This window comes from Montipora capricornis, chromosome 2, assembly GCF_036669925.1.
Source record: "Montipora capricornis isolate CH-2021 chromosome 2, ASM3666992v2, whole genome shotgun sequence".
In the NCBI taxonomy this organism is placed as follows: domain Eukaryota; kingdom Metazoa; phylum Cnidaria; class Anthozoa; order Scleractinia; family Acroporidae; genus Montipora; species Montipora capricornis.
The window spans coordinates 22950535-22968034 of NC_090884.1; the positions used below are offsets into that span (position 1 = coordinate 22950535).

General features: G+C 39.4%; 1 pseudogene; it reads right to left on the bottom strand.

Moving 5' to 3' along the window:
* Positions 1–793: 793 nt before the first annotated feature.
* Positions 794–5579, bottom strand: LOC138037861 (uncharacterized; annotated as a pseudogene).
* Positions 5580–17500: the final 11921 nt, after the last annotated feature.

Consider the following 17500-nt stretch of genomic DNA (forward strand, 5'->3'; position numbering starts at 1 on the left):
TTTTTGTTAGTTTTTTTTTTCTTTTAAGTGTTAACTTTTTAAAGACTGACAAGACAAAGATCACAATCGCCCAACTCTTGAGGTTTACCATTGTTTCTACAAAGTCAAACATTTACTCGTCTAGACGAGGTTATTTATCACCAGGTAATTCCATGATTTTGGAAGTAGCAGCTGCTTTATTATTTACAGTGCACTACCACAAAAATAGCGGCGGGATGCGGGATCGAAAAAGTCTATTTGGAACCCTCATAATTTCAGAGGTTTGTTTGGAGTTACTTCTAATTTCACTTTTAGCTCATGCTGCAGTGGTGTATGGAATGGCAAACATAACGAGTTTTTTGGCTGGTTTTAATCCATTGGCCCAATGCTGAAGAAAGCTGTAATTTCATTGGATAAGGATTTCTCTTTCACATCTGCCTGTGTCTCTTATTTTGTTCGCGTGTCTGTCCCTGATTTGCCCAATCTTGTTATGATTTGACCCCGAGGAAGATATGTTCAAAGTTAGTTTTTCCTTTACAGGCTACCTAATTGTTTTCGTTTTATCCAGACTATTATTCAGACCATTAAACAGTTTCAAGTTCTCATAGATGATATAAAAATGAAAAATTTGCATTCAGAGCTAAGGAGGTCCATGGCATGCACTTGGCCAGCTTGTAGCGTATTTGACAATATTCATACAAACGCGTTTCGCTGTGTATCCATTCAGACCCTAGTGTGAAGTACTTTCCAAGGGGGAACGACCCTCTGTACAAAGATCGCCTTTCTTCGTGCGTTTAAAAAGAAGTCATTTATCTCATGAAAGATTGATTTAATTTCCAGTCGCTGCACCAAATAATCCAATACAATAGTAAATGATTTAGTCTATAAACTACTCTCTGAGTACTTACAATTACATGCCATTTAATTATTATCAATTGCACATTACATTAGGATATCGCTCTCCATACGTCTCTCCGGCGAGGAAGAAGGCGCTTCTGGAGTGTTTCCAGTGAGGATGTCCTTGTCATTATTGGTCCAAGTCGCACCAGGTTATTTTTCATTGGTAACACTTCGCTTCTTTCCGCACCAAAGACCAGGTGGACATCGTTTTTCAAAGGTTTTCACCAGAGATCCATCTACCTTTTTTTTCCGCCTTCGTGGTTTGTACTGGCAATTCTTCAGGGTATCCTCGTTTCTTTCCGCACCATAAGCCAGGTGGACAGCGCTTTTCGAAAATTTTAACAAACGAGCCAGTGTGGTTTTCATCAATCACAGTCCCATCCTCTGAAATCTCTCTCTTTTTTTCCACACCATAATCCCGGTGGACAACGTTTTTCGAAAGTCTTAAATGGCCATGTTGTCACCATTGTTTTGATTTATGTCTTCGGTGGACCTCTCTTTTGTCCACACCAAAGCCGGGTGGACAGCGCTTCTCAAACTGATCTGCCACAGTTCTTTGTGTTAGCCTCTCCATGACTTCCACTATCAGTTGAAGCTCCTTTTCTGTTTACTTTTTCCTGTTCAAGGTTTTTGAGTATTTGTTGGCTTGCAGTGTCGCGCTTCTTTCCACACCACAGACCCGGAGGACAGCGCTTCTCGAAGGTATCTACCAAGGAATTAGTGGCTGCATATGGTTCACTCTCTTGATCTTCCTTCAAGGTTCGTTTCTTCCACACCACAGACCCGGAGGACAGCGCTTCTTCGAAGGCATCTCCCAAGGAATTAGTGGCTGCATATGGTTCACCCTCTCTTGATCTTCCGTCATGGTTCGTTTCTTTCCACACCAAAGACCAGGGGGACACCGCTTCACGAAAGAGTCCACAAAGTCTGAGCCGGAATTTTCAGCCCCATTTTCCTCGTCCGAAGTTGCAAATGAAGGACATGGGACAATAGCGATAATGAAGAGAAGGCAGGAAAGTCCTCTCATCTTTCTTTCTCCGCTGTACGAAAGGGATTTAAGAAATACGCAACCGATATGAGACAAGTGGGAAAAAATGAAAAGTAAAAAAAGAGTGTTTCTACTCTTCTCTAAAGCGATGAAAAATTTGTGCAGTAATCTCCAACTTGAAGCAGCTGGATCATTTAAGTAGCCCATGACATGAACCCGTTTACCTTAGGCATGAGAGTGCCATTTAGACATATACAAATTGATGGCAGTTTTCATGCGTCTGTCCTGTTATTGATCATGAATTTCGTCATAAACATTGACAAAGTAGCTTTGGATCCACGAGGGGATATCCGAGTTCATCCGCAGACTACTTTGACAATGTTTTGACGAAATTCATGCTCAATAACAGGACAGACGCATGAAAAACTGACGCCAATTCATTTTTTACAATAACAAAAAGGCAGAGGGTGAAAATTAAGTGAAAACACGAGAAGAACGCCAGACAAAAAACGCAAGACACTTCAATCTAGCGCGAACAATATCGCGTCATTATCGCATAAATTTATATTCATGTTTCTGTCCGCTTATCTTTCAGCCTGTCCCATCACGAGTCAAAGGCTGTGTGATCTTTCATTTCAATTTTTCAGAATACGATGTGAATAGTAGGTTTATGGAACGCAGGACCATCTTTGTAAGAGAAATTTTTCAACCGAGACTTTTTTGAGAAGGGTCATCAGGTACAGTAGGCTCTATTTCCGCCGCTCACTCGAGTGTCGGGTATCCCATTTCCCGAAACAGCGGCTGGTAATCGAGCCTACAGGTACAGGTACTTTGTATTTTCTATGAAGCCAACGCAGATTTAATGTCGTTCAGGCAATACAAGCAGCATTCAGTAGGACACTGTTTATCATCTTACTTATCAGAGATTTAATCTTACCAACTGAGCATCCTCTCTCTAGGAATTTTTTGTCATATTCCCCATTCGTCCCTCGGTTTATTCCACTAGTGTAAAGACGGGACGAACTGTAGAAGACCTCATAATCCGTCTGGGACGACTTTGCGGGTGAACATTTTTTCTTCCTTTCTCAAGTTCGTCTAGTATGAAAACGGACACAAGACACATTATGCGTCTTGACGAACTATCCACAAAATTACCTCTTCAAAGAAGCATCTAAACTGGATAGTTCGTCCCAGACTCATGATATATCTTCAGCTCCTCTTTACACTGGACGAAGTTGACAGACGCAGAAAAGTGTTTGCCTTAGTTCGTCCCAGATGAGTCGAGTTATGAGTCTGTACTAAAAAACGGCCATCTTTTTTCATTCTTGACGATATTTGATAAATTAGAATGAATCTATCTTCTTCCTTACATATGATAAACTATTAACTAAGCAATGAAACTTTGTCGACAACATTTGAACTATGCTTTTGCCCAGGTTGGACACCAATTACCGGCATCAATTGCTAATTTACAATGACTGCAAAATTCTCACACGCTCATTGCTTAATTTTTTTCTCAATTATTAGCGGACAGACACATAAATTTATAATTGCTCGAGCGAGCGGCAGCGAGCGAGAGCAACACTAATCTTGCAATGCATCTCGGCCCTATCGCGCAATGAATCTCGAGATTGCATGCCTGAGTTCGCGCGATTATAAATGTTTGTCTCGCAGATTGGGTTCGAGTTACAGTCTTCGGATTGCCGTCGGACATCGAGCACCACCGAACGAATGCTCGGCTAATCACATGGCAGAAAAAACCATAATATTCGTTTCCTTGAGTTTTGGCGGATTTGTGTAGTGGCGGATTTTCCTCTGGATTTTCCTGTTGTTTTCACGGCAAGTATCGTTATGAATCGACTTAGATATATTATTGAAAGTTGTCAAACTGTGTTGTTCTCTGATTTCGCTTCAGATGCTTCGCATTGTCGGTCGAATTTGGAACGATGGCAGTCGCATGTTATGTCAATGGCTACCATCACCATCGACTACTACAAGGCGTTTGGTCTTACAAAATTTTCCCCTCTTTGGGGCTGCCTGCATTGATCAGGTCTCCTCCTACTCGAGCATTTCCCTTCTCATTGAGAACGACTAGTTTACTAGCGATATTGGTCGCGTCAGATTGAATAAAATTGAAGTTTCTCGAATTTTTGTCTCGCGTTCTTCCCGTGTTTTGACTTAATTTTCACCCCTCTGCCTTTTTCTTAAATTAGTCTGCGGATCAACTCGGCTATCGCCTTGTGGATCCACAGCTACTTTGACAATGTTATGACGAAATTCATGATCAATAAAAGGACAGACGCAAGAAAACTGACATCAATTTGTTAAATTCATTTTTCAGCTGTTTTCATCGCTCTGTTGCATGGCTGCACACGATTCTATTCCCAAAAGGCGCTTCTTCTTACAATGGCTAGTTCCTACTATGCCAAATCCGACTGGTGTTTTAAATTAACTTTATTTTGTTTATCTTCTAAGAACACTACGGGCCGTTTCTAATCAATCCACTGTTTGCATACCATTTGTTTTCCATATTTTTAACGCGAAATTTAACTTTATTCATTTCAGGCGTTAGTTTTCTTCTTTTTGTCAACTCCTTACTCAAATACTTCAGGTATCTTTGATATAAATTGATTCATGGCAGAAGTAGCCTTGGCAAAGACATTCACTTTCAATGTGTGGCTGTGTTCGTTTCTAGATCCCACCCTGGATGTCATAACCAATTACTAAAACGTAATTAGTGTTGTAAGCTCTTTAGGAGCAGCTGAAAGCTAAACCAGCACATGGTTGATCCCTAAAAACTTTGTACTTTGACGACAAAAGGCTGAGTATGGCTGGTACAGGAAATTCGAACCAAGAATTTAGATGGAAACTATTCCGATACCATTGAACCAAATTTCATCTTTTAGAACGACTTGCTGAAAATTTGAAATCTAATGATTAATTAAATGAAAGTATCAGTTTCGCCCTTACCATATACACATAATATCACTGGCTTAAACTAGAGAAAACTGGTCGTTGGTGCACTGATACTAGAGACCGGCTAGACTTTTATTTTGTGCCTGAGAATGCACCCATGCAAATAAACTTTCCGCCAGCACACAACTTGAACATCCCAATGTCGCTAGGTGGTGTCCCTAGTATGTTGACAGTTTGTATTATGCGCCGTAGTAAAAGTGTTTTAGTGTAATTAGTGGAATTGAAAAAAAACATACCAATGATGTGAAAAGTTAAGGAAAAAACGTGAACGTATCTCTAGTTTCCATATCCAGAATCAAGGAATGCTAATCACTCTTGCATAGACCTCGCATACTTGTTCACGGTCTCGTCAGGATTCACGTTGGAGGAAAACTAAAGAAGAAGCGATTTTGCCATATAACTGGCAATAAATCACTGATTTAAATCACTAACATGCTGAGTCTAATAACCTGGGATTGGCTGCCGCTAAATTAAATTAACTTGCTTAAGTAATTTAATCTGAAGATCACATTTCAATTTGTTAAAGACCCTTTCAACGACAGATTTGCCCTCCATTACTTACCTGCTTAAAGTTGTTTCCCCTCGATTGGATAGATGCGTTTGAGACTATCTTCTTAACTGGTGTATTTATATCATTCAGAGGAACGTTTCGTTTTAAAATAGGAAAGCCACGAGACGCCTGAAACAAAACTCGTTTGACGTTCTACTACAGTGTATCGCTTGAAAATCCATACAAATCCGGGCCAGGATACCGTGTATATGTTAATAATTTCTTCAATTGTTAGCCTTTTTATTCAAAAAAAGAAAAGACAAATGTCCCTGATCGGAGGTCGTACGTGGTTAATTTCTCTTAGCATCACCATTCAACCCAGTGTCCATTTGTTTATGAATTCATTTCCTGAGGTTCTTCCCTCGGAGGATATGATCCTATTTTTTTCTTTTTTTTGGTTCACCCAGATGCCTTCATTGTATTTTTTCTTAATTTAAACGCCTGGAATAAACCAGTGTTTTAAAACGAGCTTTCTAAACTCTTGTCAATCTGCTAGCAAAAAAAAGTTCCCCATTGTGTTTAAGTTGTCATTTTCCTCATCTTGGAAGGCCATTGTTACTTTTAGGCCGTTTCCTGCACGTATTTCCGTACCAAGAGACAATGGCCTCAACCCTTCGCATTGTGTGCAAACGAAGTGTACCTGATCCCTGTTTTGAATGATCATCCTACGTGTGTAAACACAATTTTCAAAGAAAGGCGTTGGAAATCTCCAAGGGGTATTTCGTGCACATCCGTCACACGTGGGTTTCTTTATGTTGATTGGAAGATTTTTAAGTTGCCTTACTGTTATTAGAAAACACACCTACCAGAGTATTTAACGATCAATAAAGTACCATGTTCTGGTTAATAAGACTTATCCTACATAAAACTAAGCTTGCTAAAAAGACATCTACATTAATTTGATTTATCCAAACGTAGTGGATAGTGGAAAAGCAGATGAAGATATTTCTCCAGAAATATAAATCGGAAAGGGCAGCTTTGTGAGGTCATCGACAACTTCAAGACATCAAGTGAATGCAATAAAAGAGAGAGTCGCACTGTCTGTTTTCACTTAGAGGCTTAATAGCATATTTATTTTGATAAATTGATGGAACAGTTTTTTCGAAAGCTTAAAGCGGTCTAATACAAAAAAATGCCCGGGGAAGTAACAGACGGGATCAGCTTTTAGTTTGTCGAGAGCACATGACGTTTAACGTTAACCTTTCAACGGTTAAGAAAAAGAAATAATTCAGTTCTTGATTTTCAGTTAGTTTCAATAAGAGTAAATGTCAAGTCAAAACCGGGAACTAAAAAGCTGGCAACAAGGCTAGGCCATGCGGACATTCTTCCGTTTCAGTTCGATATTGCTTCAGAAGCACTCAACTAAGGTGCGGGATTGCAGAATATCAAAATATCACAAATGATTTGATATTTCGCTATTTTGAAATTATCTTGCTATTTTCATATACCTCGTTCTTTAATCCTTGAGACACTTGACCCTAGCAAAGACATGGGATTTTGATAGCTTTCTTGATATTTTGTTAATATCATGACATTTTGATAATATCATGATACATCAAAATATCAATCCTCAATACATATCACTTGACCCTACCAAAGACTTGAGATTTTGATAGCCTTTTTGATATTTTGATAATATCATGATATCGTGATAATATCATGATATATCAAAATATCAAACCTCAATACATATCACTTGACCCTAGCAGAGACTTGATATTTTGATAATATCATGAGATCTTGATATTCAAGTACCTCTGCAGAATATCAAAATATCATTCCCTTCCATCAGTATCAAAATCTCATGATATTATCAAAAAACCTTCCAAGAAATGAATGAAAACAATTTTGATATATCAAAAGTGATACGACCTATTGATATTTTGATATTCCGCAATACCGCACCTCACTTCAGAAGGCTATAACGTATTCTTAAACATTTCTTTGAGTGTTTTGAACAGCTTCAGGTATCATGGCAGCCGTGTTATTTCTGTTCTACAGTCCTGCTAACTTGTGTTTTAAAGAAACAATTCCAAAGTTCAATTATTTGCATAAGAATAACACTCATGTACTGTATTATGACTCGTTCACTAAAGCTTAGTTCCCACTGGCGACATAAGGATCATAAGCATAATCATAATTATAAACATAAACATAAGCTTCTTATGTTCTAGTGGGTACGGCCGCTCTAAAAACGTAAAGCTTTTCCTCAAAGCTGGCCGCCATCTTGAAAATGAACCGACCCGAAAGTACTGGTCCTAGACTTTAATTGGCCAAAACACAATGAGCCCATTGCGTCTTTATGTTTCACTTTATGTCGTTATGATTTTCGCGTTCCAACTGCAAAGAAAAGCGACAGTCATAGTCAAAGCCATAATCATAATCAGAAGAAAATGGTCGATCATTTTCTTATGATTATGATTATGTTGATCATAAGGGCGCCTATGATTATGTTTCTGGACGTTCCCACTAAGACATAAGCGACATAACAGCGTTATGTTCGTGCTTATGATTATGATTATGATCAGCTAACTAAGGTGGCACGGTATTCGGTTTACTTCCCATGATCCTCGACTTTCCTAAGGAAATAAACTGATTGCAAACGAACTTACTTTGTTCAATTTTAACTGAAAGGAAAAGTTTTTTTGTGATGAGAGACGATAGTTGCTTGATTGAATTATGGCTTTGTAAGGCTTTTAACTGAATAATGCGGGTGAAAGTATATCATAGAACCAACTATAACAGTCTAACAGAAGTGCGTATTCCTTTTGGGTAATGGGAATTGAGCACGACTATACACTAAACCAAACTTGCGTTCGGTGTGTCAAGATCATAACTGTATCAATAATCACTTCATCAAAATCTAGAACTCATCCATCTGTGTACAAGTGCATTACTCTACATTGGGTCGACTGTAAAATCCGCAGGTCATATAAGTTAACATCAGATCGATGGAGAACGAATTTTTACTAGTTTTTTTTTAACATTACGGCCCAGGATTTTCATAAAAGGCAACGACATTCCATCAACGCAAAATTTTTGGACGTGTAAATTTGTAGGACAGCAATATGGAAACCGCTGGTACATATTAAACTGCCTCGCAATTCAGCCAGCAGTCGCAACGGTTTTCTCCAGCTCTTGGCAAAAGCAACTTTATTTTCCGGCGGGCGAAGACAACAGCCGGAAATGTTGTCAACCCTCAGATAAATTTTTGTTTTTATATTGCGTTTTTTATTCCTTTCGTGTTAGCCCATTTTTGTCTTGTATCTAGTTCTAAACTTTTCAAAAATATTGCAAAGGGTAAGTCACATTTAATCCACAAAGCTCTGACAAAAATGTTCTCGAAGGATAATTTGAAATGAAAATCATCACTCATCACACTTTCGAGGTTTTTGCAGCTTATTCAAACAGCTGCGAATCTGGTGCGTTCCTGACATTTCTACTTTTTTTCTCCACCGAACCGAACCGTTCATTACGCTTCATCCAATAAATAATTTCCAGTGTTATATTTTAAGTTTAGTTCAAATGCTTCCCTTTTTCGATATTCTTAAGAAAGTTACCTTCCATGGTTCATGCGGTAGCTACGAGCGGTCTGAATTGGTCAGTTTGAAATCATGCATAGCCGTTGATATATACAGATGTAATAGATTCCTCCTAATTTTTTTCAGTTTGCAGACACCCACACGAATGTTTAGATAAATTTACAATTTTGATTTTAGAATAAATTCAGTGCTGTTACTTAGACAAAAAGATCGTGACAGATAGTAATTGCATTGTATATAGAGGATATTACATGACAGCGCGGAGATACGAAATTTCTCTTCGAGTGTTGAAAAATTTTTCACTCATTCGCTGCGCTCACTCGTGAAATAAACAGCAATGAAATACTAAATCATTTCACGAAAGGCATCGAAAGGTGCAACCAGAGCAACAACGATCTTTTTACGTGTGAAGTTATCTTCACTTGTGACGATTTCATGTTTTCGCGAGAAAGCTCACTTGGCTGCACTGGATATAACTTAATTTGTTGAATAAATTTTATATGGTGAAACAATTAGTCTTGCTCTACTCCAGAATTGTCTTAAAGCTCCGATTTTATAGCATAAATTTTACTGAGAATCCTTTTGGTTGTTTGGCTGATTACATATTCTGAATCCTCATGGGACCACGTTTTTGTTGTGGCTCAGAAATTCTGAATCCTCTCATTACTGTGTTCTTGGGGGGATCAGAAATTCTGAATTTTTTCCTGTGTTCTTGGGGGGATCAGAAATTCTGAATTTTTTCCTGTGTTCTTGGGGGGATCAGAAATTCTGAATTTTTTCCTGTGTTCTTGGGGGCATCAGAAATTCTGAATTTTTGCCTGTGTTATTGGGGGGATCAGAAATTCTGAATTTTTTCCTGTGTTATTGTGGGGATCAGAAATTCTAAATTCTTCCCTATGTTCTTGGGGGGATCAGAAATTCTGAATTTTTGCCTGTGTTCTTGGGGGGATCAGAAATTCTGAATTTTTTCCTGGGTTCTTGGGGGGATCAGAAATTCTGAATTTTTTCCTGTGTTCTTTGGGGCATCAGAAATTCTGAATTTTTGCCTGTGTTATTGGGGGAATCAGAAATTCTGATTTTTTTCCTGTGTTATTGTGGGGATCAGAAATTCTAAATTCTTCCCTATGTTCTTGGGGGGATCAGAAATTCTGAATTTTTGCCTGTGTTCTTGGGGGGATCAGAAATTCTGAATTTTTGCCTGTGTTCTTGGGGGGATCAGAAATTCTGAAATTTTGCCTGTGTTATTGGGGGAATCAGAAATTCTGAATTTTTTTCCTTTGTTATTGTGGGGATCAGAAATTCTGAAGTTTTTCCTGTGTTATTGGGGGATCAGAAAATTCTGAATTTTTTCCTGTGTTATTGGGGGATCAGAAATTCTGAATTCTGAGATCCTGAATCCCCTCTTGTGCTCCTGTGGGCTCAGAGGATCATTTGGGTTTTATGCTTGGCTCAGGAATGGAATGGGAGGTTTGTTTGGATGAATTTTGTGATTCCTTGCAAACAGGGAAACTTTCCTTGTGAGTTTTAACATTATTTTTACATTTAGAGTAAACTGCAGAAATAGTCTTTGGAATTTAGTGGTAATTTTTAATTTCCGTGGAGGCTCTACGTTTTATTTTCGGCCAATTTTACACTCGTTTCCAACCGATTTTAAAAACCTACAACGAACAAAAACTATTCTCCGAGACAGGGTCCCATTCTACCAGGAAAAAGAAGCCATTTTTGAGGTGATTCTCAGTACTTGCTCTGAATTTTCCCAAATTGGAACACCACATTTTAGTTTGGAAGGCGTTTTCACTGGTGTTTATATATTAAAGTTGGTTATGAGCTTTGCCGGCACAGCGAACTATTTGAGACTGAAATGATGATACAAAACACAATCACGTGAAAAATAGCGATCTTTTGTTGTTGCTATTTCTTCTTCTGAACTGAGAAGTCTTTCGCATAGACCACACTTTTCCCTGCAAAGTTTTTGTTTCCAAGTTTAAACTGATTTCTTTTGCATGGAAACGCGAGGCTGAGGACAACTTATCCTTATGTCACCGGAAACCGGAATTCTTTTTAGAAACGTTTATTGAAATAAATAAGCTCTCATAAAGAAAATTACCAACCATCCCGCCACTGATGATTGTTTTAATTTGCTACTGTGTTATTGAATTTCCACTTGTAAGCTCCCGGAGCTTCCAAAAACAAAGATGCGGTTGGTTTATAAACCATCCGGCAAATGGTTATTTCAGTCAAGCAAGTTCCAGAACTTATCGTCATCAAGATTTATCGCCTACCTTTAAAGGTTGTTTGCTATTTTTGAAAAACAAATCCGACAATTTTATGGTGTTGATGCTTTAAAAGAGTTGGACCGGCAAAAGTTCTTAACTTTCCTAGTGGCCTTGGGAAAACGTTCAGGGCTTTGGGGGGAAATTTTGTCACATTCAAACACAAATTTGTTCCATTTGATCTTCAAGTTTGAGTACTCAGTGAAGTACTAATGAATTTCATGGTGAACACAGTTTGCTTATCTAAAGAAAAACCAGCAAGTTCACAATATAAGTTTTAGTGTGCGAATTTATAGGAAATCAAGTTAAGGAATTCGAGTCAGTTATCTGTAATATGACTAGAATCTCGGAGAAAACCAACCTTCCGATGCTAAAAACAAGTTAGAGACTGAAAAGTGCGCTGTGTAGAATTGGAAGGACGTCCACTCTTTCTTTTCTTTGTTACACGACAGCGTGGAAGAAAGGTCACCGACTAGACCAAAAATGATATTGGAAAAAGAATATATGGGTTCTTCTGAAAGCTGATATAATATAATTATATTTTATTGTAAGAAAGATGACATTAAAAGCTGAAGTACGAGAATTGTCGACCTACCTTGTGGTGTTTTCTCTACTCTGGTATTGTATTAAAACGTTCTTCGTATATGTCGTTTCACTTAAATAACTTGAAAAAAGATGTTGTGGTAATTGAACGGCACTATTTACCGGCAAGGTGTGGTTACCTGTTATGAGGGAAATGAGATCTTGAGCGTTTGCAAACACGCTTTCTCCTGTGATCATTAAGCTCTTAAAAAACGTCATTTAATTAATGGAATGATTCCTAGTAAAATTCACGATTTGAATTGTGACAAAAGCTGACGACTGCTCTTGAATGAACTTTATTTAAGTGTCAGTTGTATTTAGCACTGGAGCACTAATTGGAGACATTCTCGGCTGTGCAAAAATCAAATCAATTCGTAGGCTGGTTTAACGAGATTGGAAAACCGGAGTCACCGGAGAAAAACCTCTTTCGGGTGCCACAATTCCCTTTATATTTTTGCAACGACGAGGTTCTAAGCCATCATACTTCGCAATCCTCTTAGGTTTTCTTACATTAAAAACATGTTAAAGGATCAGCTTTTCAGAATAAGCGGATTGCAGTTTGACGACTGGCTTTTCGGGCCCGAAAAGTTCTCGGGACTTTCGAAAAACAGGCCCCAGAGTAGAGAACAAACGAAGGCTCCACGGGACACATGACGCTAGCCTGTGAAACCTCCCTGATCGCTTCGCTCTCCGAATTTTTTTGTTTCGCGCTCGCCGAAAGTTTTTTTCCGTCCTCGCTCGTTCGCAGGCTACATGACGGATCTGGGAGTCGAACCCGGTGGAAAGCGAGTGCTCTGACCACTTCGCCATACGTGGAAAATTTAAAAGTCATTTTCATTGAATAATGAATTTGATTCAACAAGTTCAGCAAAAATCCCTCTAAGCTTAGTTTAATTATCAGATCTAAAGAAACTTGTGATATTTCTCCAGGCAGCAATGATTCCCATAGTAGTTAATTTCGTTATGCTTGTATCGTTGAAAAGAAAAAGAGATTCATCATGCTTTTAATTTGTTGACACGCGCAATAGATAATTGCCTCAATATCTTTCTGCAAATTGAGTTAGATGTCTCATCTGATTGATATAAATACTGAATATGATTTTAATTGCGCTGAAGAGCCATTTGTTATCCGTTAAAACCTCTTTAGTTGCGGCAGTCTGTACAACAAATTATTTTCGTTATTACTGACATGCTTTCAAAGGAAAGAAAATTACACTGTCTTTATAGACATTCAAGAGAAAGAAATCAAATAATGAAGAAACTGAACTTTTTTCCGTGAATACTAAGAATAACATACTTGTATGAAAGAATTTGTTTTGCAAAGAGATTTGCGAAACATCTTGCGCAAAGCAAATACTTCAAACCGACTTAACACGTGGCACAGTTTAGTACAGTCGTTTTCAATTGATCAAGTGTTCACCCAACTATTTACTGAGAGAGTGCGGTTCGTTTTCAATTTAGGCAATGGTATTTTGTCAACTTTTTGCTTCTTTTGTGTACATTAAAGTCTTCGTGATTGACACCAGAGTAATTCTGAGAATGGACTCTAGTTTTTTAGGTAACCTTTGTACTGTTTTCCTCGGTTTTAAAAAATATCTTTCACATTACATTCGGTTTAGCACGGCCGGGATATGTGCTCCCTTTGGGCCTTCGAGATACCGTTTTCTCTTGCAGTTAAAGCATGCAGCCATTTCGGCGAATTCCGTTCAACCTTCATTACTCAAAACCAGAGAGCGCAACCTTCTTAGAATGCCGCTATTACCTTGAAGCCATTTGTAAATTAATCAAGCAGAGAAAATATAGCAGGAGACATCTAGCTAACACAATGAAGCCCCAGTTGTTCGAAGGATGGATAGCGCTATCCAGTGGATAAATCACTATCCACTGGATACACAATTTGTTTTGCTAGTGTTTATCCGCTGGATAGCGTTATTCACATTTTAAACAACCGAGGTGAGACTGTCAAGAAGGCGCACGCAGAAAGACGCGGGATCACCAGGCCTCATTTTTTAAATTCAAAATCATGGTGGCTTAAATAGGTTCCTTAAATATCACTATTCCTCGTACTTTTTGCTAAATGTAAAGCTAACAGAAAAATTGAATAAACCCATGCATAAATGTTTGCCTACCTCAATAAAGCCAATTCTCTTCCTGTTACTAAACGTTTTGGAAAATGAAAAAAAGTAAAAAAACAAGCACCCTTTCAATGGTGCGGAAATGGCAAATAAATGGTTGAGTAACGTCTGATCGAGTCTTTATGAAAGAAATATTGTCCTCATGATGGCATTTTTCCTCGATATCCCACACTTACTAGTAAGTCAATGGTGTTATTAGTTGCTATTGTCCGGCTATTGTGTCTCAAAGCTATGCTACCAAAAGCATAGAAGAAGGCCTTTATGTGTTGCCGGGTTTAGGATCTTTTCAAGAAGCATGAGGTGTGATTCAGTACATCGCATAAGTTAGTTTCACCCCTTTTCACGAATGGCCCTTTTCCATCTTAATTATGTCTCCTCCGTAACAAATGCACTGAACACTTTGAGAAGGGCATCCCCAAGAAGGGTATAGTCAAATCTTTAAAAAAATGAAATCTTGGTTTTTCAAAAAGCCAAACTGAATTTCTTGCAAATAAATCAATCGATTTCTAAGCAACGACAAACACATCAGCAAAGAAAAACCTGATATCCTCGCTCTTGCAGAACCGATGATTCGTACAAAATATAAAAGGTAACCTTGAACGGCCTCACAACCACTTGACCCGCCTCTTAAAAACCAAAATGGGCTATATCAATTACGACGTCATGTTTGACTTCTTTTGTGACAAGCATTTTCTTAATTTCCATGTTATTTGCCAGATGGAGTTTACTCGAATTTTTTCACGATTTTTCAAGGTGGAATTTTCACGACTAACTTTAGAACTTAGCTTAGCGCAGAACATTTCATTTAATATCCCCCTGGGCTTTACGGTTTTTCCCTCAACCATTTAGCTAACTAATGTATTAATTAATTCTATTGTTTTAGTCTCAAGTTCGCTTGTTCCGTTCTGGCCGTTGCTTCGACTTAAAATCCTTTCTTAACGCTTGCATTAAGTTTTCTGTGCCTCTCCTCGATCTTGTAACTTGTAGAAGATTCGCTCTTCTTGTCGATTGGCTGACATAACTGGCATACAAATATACAGTAGGAAGGACCATCAGCGCGCAGTCAGTAAAGCAATAATGATGCATTGCATTGTAAATAACACTGCTCCAGAATACCTGACTTCGCGTTTTGTTCGTCGCTGCGATTTAACTAGCTATAACCCTAGGGAGAATGAATACAAGCTCGCTGTTCCGCAACCCCGTACTGAATTTTATAAAAGAAGTCTTTCTTATAGCGGAAGTGTGTTATGGAATGGCTTGCCTCTGGAGGTGCGGCAATTGACATCCCCTAGTATATTTAAGGGAAAATTAAGAGACATAAATTTCGATTGACTTTTAATTAGCGATATTCTGTTTTTTTTACACACGGCCTCCTTGAAAAGCAGGTGTTTTCTTTTTTATTATTTTAGTTTTTAACTTAGTTTTTAGATTAGTTAGGAAGTTACTTTTTCCATACTTCAATGTAAATGTATACCTGAAGGAAATACCGTGTTTAAATAAAGTTACCATACCATACCATACCATGCCTGTCTAGCATAACCCTCTAATTCCATACGGATCGCTGGGGAGACAAATGAGAAGTGAAAGGCTGATCAAACAGTGAAGGAATATCTGTTGTATTTACCAGTATTTCGAAAGGCATACATACATACATACATACATACTTTATTGACTTTCCCCGTAGAGGCTTTTTTTCAAAGACAATAATTTACTTTGAAATGAGGACAAAAAAAAAGATAAGATTACAACAATAAAAATCTACTTAAGGACCCTAATAAAAAAATTATTTACAGTAATACTTAACAATCCATAAAATTCTTGACCAGTTTACGTTTCATGCTAAATTTAAAAGTAGATAGTGATCTAACAGTTCCGCTAAGATAGCTATCCATGGAGTTCCAAATACTAATTAATATTCTATAAAAGAATAAAGAAATGACATAAACAAATGGAAAACGGACCGTCTTAGAAATACATTGTGTGCGAAGGTGGCTGATTAGGCCAATCCTTGCACGAAAGAGTCTGTTGCAGTGAAGACATGGGATGTACATACGGGGCTGAACCAGGTTAGGAGGTGGAACTGTCACTGTCTTTTCTTCTCTGCCGTTTCTGCTCCTTGTCTCTGATGCGTCTCTCCTTGAAGTCAGCCACACCATTCTGTACCGAAGAATCGCCAGGCAGAGCGATCGTCAGCGGCCTCCTCCCAGGTTAAGTCGGGGATGTGACAGTGTTTGAGGGACGCCTTCAATGTATCTTTAAAGCGTAGTTTTTGTCGGCCGACTGTACGCTTACCTAAGGACAGCTCGCCGTAAAGAAGTCTCTTGGAGAGGCAACTGTCTTCCATGCGGTGAACATGGCCACCCCACCGGAGCTGAGAGCGCATCGGGATGGCGTGGATGCTCTCCATTTCCGCCCGCTGGAGCACGTCGGTGTCTGGGACTTTGTTCTGCCACCTAACACAGAGCAGGGTTCTGAGACATCTCATATGGAAGGCATTGAGCTGATTGAAATGCCGGGTGTACACTGTCCATGTCTCGCAGGCATAAAGCAGGGATGGTAAGACAACTGCTCTGTATACTTTGAGCTTGGTGTCGAGGCTCAGTCTTCTGCGCTCCCAGATCTTAACTTTCAGTCTGCCGAAGGCAGCGCCGGCTCTAACGATTCTGTAGGCCACTTCCTCATCGATGTTGACGGAGCGTGACAAAGTATTGCCAAGGTAGACACACTTGTCTGTCACTGCTAGTGGCTGACCGTTCACGGTGATGTGGGGCTTGGTGTAGGGAGCTTTAGGTGCTGGCTGGTGCATGACCTCTGTCTTCTTGGTGGAAATCGTGAACCCAAAGTCGTTGCAGGTCCATGCTTCCATGCGTGTCAAACTGTGTGGAAGCATTAATCGCGCAGTTGTGAGCAAAGAGAAAATCCCGGAGGGCTGTGACTTCATGCACTTTGGTCTTGGCTAGCAGTCTCTGAGCGTTGAAGAGTTTGCCGTCGGTACGATACCGAAAGCCAACCCCGATGTCACCGTCTCGGAAAACGTCTGACTCAGTTAGCATAGCGGAGAACATCATGCAGAACAGAGTGGGAGCCAACACGCAACCCTGCTTTACTCCATTGGTTACAGGGAACGGCTGGGAGTACTCGCCGTCATCCTACACTCTCGCGTTTATGCCGTCGTGGAACTGCTGGACCATCGCGATGAACTTGGCAGGGCAACCGAGCTTGGCCATGATCCTCCACAGACCCTCACGGCAGACAGTTTCAAAAGGTACCGTCAGGTCCACGAAGGTGGTGTACAATCCGACGTTCTGCTCCCGACACTTCTTATGTAGTTGGCGAACTGCGAACATCATGTCCACAGCACAACTGCGTCCCGTGCGAAAACCACACTGACTCTCGGGGAGCAGGTCGCGTTCCATGCGAACGTTGAGATAGTTGAGCAGGATGCGGGCAAAGATCTTCCTGGTGATGGAGAGCAAGGAGATGCCTCGGTGGTTGTCGCACACATCGGTCGACACCGTTTATCTGCAATTTTCTAGATTTTTAGTAAAGCTCTTGTAAGATGGGGCCTTTTTTTT